This window comes from Adiantum capillus-veneris, chromosome 22, assembly GCF_014529385.1.
Source record: "Adiantum capillus-veneris isolate H3 chromosome 22, ASM1452938v2, whole genome shotgun sequence".
Taxonomy (NCBI): Eukaryota; Viridiplantae; Streptophyta; class Polypodiopsida; order Polypodiales; family Pteridaceae; genus Adiantum; species Adiantum capillus-veneris.
In genome coordinates this window covers 150,145,278-150,151,277 of record NC_140952.1, presented here as the reverse complement: position 1 = coordinate 150,151,277, position 6,000 = coordinate 150,145,278, and the positions used below count along the sequence as shown (strand labels likewise).

Here is a 6,000-nt window from a genome sequence, read left to right as displayed (position 1 = left end):
ATTTAGAAATTTTCTCATGTAGGAAAACAGAGTCTTTTTCAATGTTTTTCATACAATGCATAACATCATGAGCTTCTGCTCGAGAGGCATCGCATACCTAGCTAGGTACAATTGGGGGCAAGGGACCGCCAACCCGATGATACAATTGGGGACAGGGGACCACCGGTGAGGTAAGGCACAATGTGGGAATTATTGTGAGAATTTATCCAAAACTTCTTTTGTGTGTGTAAGAGAGAGAGAGAGAGAGAGAGAGAGAGAGAGAGAGACGTACTCAGACTCCGCCTGCAATATGGTCGACCATTGACAAAGGTGCTCCCTCTTTGTCTCTCTCTCTCTCTCTCTCCATGTGTCGCTCCTACCTGGAGCTAGATGTTGTCTATGGAAGCCTAATCGACACATGCCTCTATCAGAATTAGTGGTGTTTTAGTCTAAGGTTCCATCGAAGTAATTGTGAGTTGAATTTCAAATAATCTCCCTCTCTCTCTCTCTCTCCCCCCCTTCCCCCCTCTCTCAAATACGGTTCACGTCATTGTTGCTAGTTGCTCCCTCATTTATGCCCCTTCTGGCATGGGTGTGTGCTACCAATATTCCTTTTCCACTACAATTCCCTAGACAGACGTGTCTCCCTTTTATTCATCATCTCCCTCCTCTTATTTGATAAAAAAGGACTTTTTTAGTGAAGTTTGAGCAACTACATGTATGGCAACTAAATGGAGCAGTGAAAGTGCATTGAGATAGGACATCTATGCGTGTTTGACCTCTCTTAAACCTCAAATTGAGAATTCCAATGCTCTTATTATGCATCACGCTTAATCTATATGTATTCTATAACGGTAGAGAGAGTGCCCTTTACACGTGTCGAGAACTGCGAGATGAAGGCTACAGTCCAAAAAGCCTTTGGAGAGAGAGAGAGAGAGAGAGAGAGAGAGAGAGAGAGAGAGAGAGAGAGAGAGAGAGAGAGAGAGGGCACACATGGAACGTTCAGCCTTGCGTCCGATGGCAGAGTGAACCCATCAAGCAGGTCGTCGCATTGCGCACATGAACTGCTCCGGCCAGCGAGCATTGCTAGCTGACGTACATAGTGCAGAGCGCAGAGCAACCAAATAGCTCCACGTAAAGCTGTTGTAGCTTTTGCAGGCCTGGAAGTTCTTCAGGTGAGCTCCCTCCATGCGAACGCAGTAAACTGTTGCTGAACGGGTTGAAGGGGGGGCTCCATTGCGGCCACAGCGTTGGCTAGCCGTTTCTATACGCGCAGGGGCATGGTGGACCTTGCTGTGTTGGAATGCCCTTTTTCACCGTATGTCCTGCGTGAACGGCGCATGTGCGCACCATAAGAGAGAGAGGCCGCCTTTGGCCATACTAGTGTAACACAATGCCAATCATGTGGTGGTAAATTGGACCTTCACTTTTCATAAAGTTCTTTCTCTCTGTCACACACACGAACGAACGAGGGACGCTGCCTTGCGACGCTTGACCGTCAATCATAAAGTTCTCTCTCTCTCTCTCTCTCTCTCTCTCTCTCTCACACGAATGAGGTACGCTGCCTTGCGACGCTTCACCTGGACGGTAAAGTAAGTGTCACGACTCACAAACTTAAAAAATAGGATGCACCTTACTGCTGAGTGGCTGCTTGTCAAAGTGATAATCTGCCATTGCCAAGATCTCATTTCCACGAAAGAAGAGGTTCTATAAGAGTTGGAGCATGAAGTCTAACCTTGCTTAATAGAGCTGCTATTGTATGTTGCCATTGTCATCTTCTAGCTTTGCCTTTGTTATTGCAACTCTTTTATGCTACCCTAGCACCCTGTAATATGTGGGTGTGTGTGTTGAGAGAGAGAGAGAGAGAGAGAGAGAGAGAGAGAGAGAGAGAGAGAGAGATCTTCAACACTCGTCAATGGATCTGTCATGCTCAAGTTAGTTTGCAGCTATGGAGTCAGAAGTCTCTCTTTCTAGGCCATTGTGACCTCACCTTGTTAAGCTTTTTGAAGTTTACCTGCTAACTATTTGCAATCTTATTTCATTTAGGTCACTACTTTCAAGAAAAAACGGGCACGGGCACTTAAGCATGTACTTTACTTTATTAAGCTCTAGAGAACTTTCTCTCTTTATTCTAGCATCAATGAGCCACGTGAAGAGCCTCAAAATGGCTCTTCATTATAGGATCAGTAGATTGACAACGTTTAACGTCGTGCGTCGGTGTTATGACAGAGAAGTTCGACGTGGGAACAAAATACATCCCAACAGCCCCTCATCTATGATCTCACTGAAAGGGTGAAACTAGCCACTGCGGCAATTTTCGTTGATATGACATGAAGATTTGCCATCCACAGCGTGTAAATCCTTGCAAGTAGAATCTCGCATGCAGTTGAACGCAACGGCATCTAATTCTGGAGTTGAAGGCTGCAAAGAAATGCCTTTTGCATGTGCCCACCCTTTGAAGGAGAGATTTGCAACCACAGTCTCTCAACTCCAACAAGCAGAAGCTCTGTGAAAGAGGTATCTTCATAGAGCTGCATACAAACATCATACACACAAACATGTAGAGTGTTTGTGCAATCTTATTTCTTATAGGTCACTACTTCCAAGAAAAAACGTGCACTTAAGCATGTTCTTTACTTTATTAAGCTTTAGAGAACTTTCTCTCTTTATTCTCTAATTTCATACAACTTAAACACTTAACCGTGTTCTTTGCTGTATTGAGCTTTAGATCGCTTTCTCTCTCCATTCTATGATTTCAAACAACCTAAAAGTAGAAGCATGAGTTCCTTCTATTAGGCGGTCGACAGCTTTTATTGAAGTCTACCGTAGCTAGTGCATCGTCAAAACTAGAACGCTATCAAGTACTGCAAAAATAGAGCGCTTAGCATTTGAAAGTATTTGCTTAGGCTAATGTTGACGGCCTGCATGAAAATCGTGCCGCAAGTGCTTCTTAGATAACTATCTCAAGTGCCTATAAAAAACTAACAAACTCACAAATACTGTTAAGACAAAGGACTTGCCAGTAATTGTTTGGGCAGAAAAATTACTCGAAAACGATTTGGGCAGAAATTACAATGCTGAAACTTGCCACAAACTATTTGGACAAGGTGGAGCTTATAAGATGACCGTGAAGCTGCTAGAGAGTAGTTGTATGCAATGGAACAAGGGCTGGGCCGAGCCCTAACGCCTCCCTATAGGGCTGTCCCTCGCCTTGGAGCTAGAGACTGTGGAAGGATAACATTTAAGGTTCGTGGAGAGAGAGAGAGAGAGAGAGAGAGAGAGAGAGAGAGAGAGAGAGAGAGAGAGAGAGAGAGAGAGAGAGAGAGAGAGAGAGAGAGAGAGAGAGAGAGACTCCAAGCCACATAATGTCCACACAGCCATCTGATCCCATCTCTACTTGCATATTGCTGTATGTTGGCCAAAACTGTATATTGGCTCTCGTCTCTTGAGCATACAACTCATGTGTATAATTAGGGGCTCTAGCAAAGCGTAGCATATATGCGCTATCTGGGCCTAGACGCTCTTCTGTGGAGCTTGTGTGCCATGCATCAAGCAAGCCGTAGCAATAGAGTATACCACCAAAGGCTCTTGATCAACTTGAGTGTAGGTCTGCTGTTAGGCAACAAAGCAAAGCAGTCCAACAGAGGCTCATAATGAGCTTGAGAGGGGCTACAAGCGGTAGTGGCCGTTAGGCTCCCAATTCATCTTCATAAGGGCTATTCGCTTTCACGACTCCTAACTACTGCTCACCAAAGCGACCGTCTTTTCCTTTGAGCCACGTGGAGAGCCTCAAAATGGCTCTCCATTATAGGATCAGTAGATTGACAACGTTTAACGTCGTGCGTCGGTGTTATGACAAAGAAGTTCGACATGCGAAACAAAATACATCCTAGTGGCCCCTCGTCTATGATCTCACTGAAAGGGTGAAACTAACCGCTGCGGCAATTTTCGCTGATGTGACATGAAGATTCGTCGTCCGCAACGTCTAAATCCTTGAAAGTGGGATCTCGCATGCAAATGAACGCAGCAGCATCTAATTCTGGAGTTGAAGGCTGCAAAGAAATGCCTTTTGCATGTGCGCACCTTTGAAGGAGAGATTTGCAACCACAATCTCTCCAGCTCCAAGGCGAGGGACAACCCTATAGGGAGGCGTTAGGGCTCAGCCCAGCCCTTGTTCCAGTGCATACAACTACTCTCTAGCAGCTTCAGGGTCATCTTATAAGCTCCACCTTGTCCAAATAGTTTGTGGCAAGTTTCAGCATTATAATTTCTGCCCAAATTGTTTCCGAGTAATTTTTCTGCCCAAACAATTACTGGGAACACGGTTAAACGATCAGGTTGTATGAAATTAGAGAATAAAGAGAGAAAGTTCTCTAGAGCTTAATAAAGTAAAGTACATGCTTAGGGAGGCGTTAGGGCTCAACCCAGCCCTTGTTCCAGTGCATACAACTACTCTCTAGCAGCTTCAGGGTCATCTTATAAGCTCCACCTTGTCCAAATAGTTTGTGGCAAGTTTCAGCATTATAATTTCTGCCCAAATTGTTTCCGAGTAATTTTTCTGCCCAAACAATTACTGGGAGCACGGTTAAACGATCAGGTTGTATGAAATTAGAGAATAAATAGAGAAAGTTCTCTAGAGCTTAATAAAGTAAAGTACATGCTTAAGTGCCCGTGCCCGTTTTTTCTTGAAAGTAGTGACCTAAATGAAATAAGATTGCAAATAGTTAGCAGGTAAACTTCAAAAAGCTTTACAAGGTGAGGTCACAATGGCCTAGAAAGAGAGACTTCTGACTCCATAGCTGCAAACTAACTTGAGCATGACAGATCCATTGACGAGTGTTGAAGATCTCTCTCTCTCTCTCTCTCTCTCTCTCTCTCTCTCTCTCTCAACACACACACCCACATATTACAGGGTGCTAGGGTAGCATAAAAGAGTTGCAATAACAAAGGCAAAGCTAGAAGATGACAATGGCAACATACAATAGCAGCTCTATTAAGCAAGGTTAGACTTCATGCTCCAACTCTTATAGAACCTCTTCTTTCGTGGAAATGAGATCTTGGCAATGGCAGATTATCACTTTGACAAGCAGCCACTCAGCAGTAAGGTGCATCCTATTTTTTAAGTTTGTGAGTCGTGACACTTACTTTACCGTCCAGGTGAAGCGTCGCAAGGCAGCGTACCTCGTTCGTGTGAGAGAGAGAGAGAGAGAGAGAGAGAGAGAGAGAGAGAGAGAGAGAGAGAGAGAGAGAGAGAGAGAGAGAGAGAACTTTATGATTGACGGTCAAGCGTCGCAAGGCAGCGTCCCTCGTTCGTTCGTGTGTGTGACAGAGAGAAAGAACTTTATGAAAAGTGAAGGTCCAATTTACCACCACATGATTGGCATTGTGTTACACTAGTATGGCCAAAGGCGGCCTCTCTCTCTTATGGTGCGCACATGCGCCGTTCACGCAGGACGTACGGTGAAAAAGGGCATTCCAACACAGCAAGGTCCACCATGCCCCTGCGCGTATAGAAACGGCTAGCCAACGCTGTGGCCGCAATGGAGCCCCCCCTTCAACCCGTTCAGCAACAGTTTACTGCGTTCGCATGGAGGGAGCTCACCTGAAGAACTTCCAGGCCTGCAAAAGCTACAACAGCTTTACGTGGAGCTATTTGGTTGCTCTGCGCTCTGCACTATGTACGTCAGCTAGCAATGCTCGCTGGCCGGAGCAGTTCATGTCCAAGGTACCTATGTTGAACCCTTTCCCTATTTCAAATTATCTCTTGGTCAAGCGTTGTATTTTGCTCATGATGCTGGAGACATCACTCTTGATGCCTACAGGATTTACTTTGATTGTTTCTAGCCTTCGGAGCCTCATCGTGCTTTGTTTTTTGCATCCCTTTCTTTCTGTCGGTTTTCCTCGCTTTGAGGTTTCCCACCAGTAAATTCTATCAAACAAGATTTACAAAAGAGAGAGAGAGAGAGAGAGAGAGAGAGAGAGAGAGAGAGAGAGAGAGAGAGAGAGAGAGAGAGAGGTCAC

General features: G+C 45.0%; 1 pseudogene across 1 annotated transcript in view; it reads left to right on the top strand.

The window, feature by feature from the left end:
• The first annotated feature begins 208 nt into the window (after positions 1-208).
• Positions 209-6,000, top strand: part of LOC147430425 (nicotinamidase 1 pseudogene) — an 82,509-nt pseudogene continuing 76,717 nt past the window's right edge. The window contains exon 1 of the transcript XR_015185801.1: positions 209-309. The product of XR_015185801.1 is annotated as a nicotinamidase 1 pseudogene (transcript). The remainder of the gene's footprint in view (positions 310-6,000) is intronic.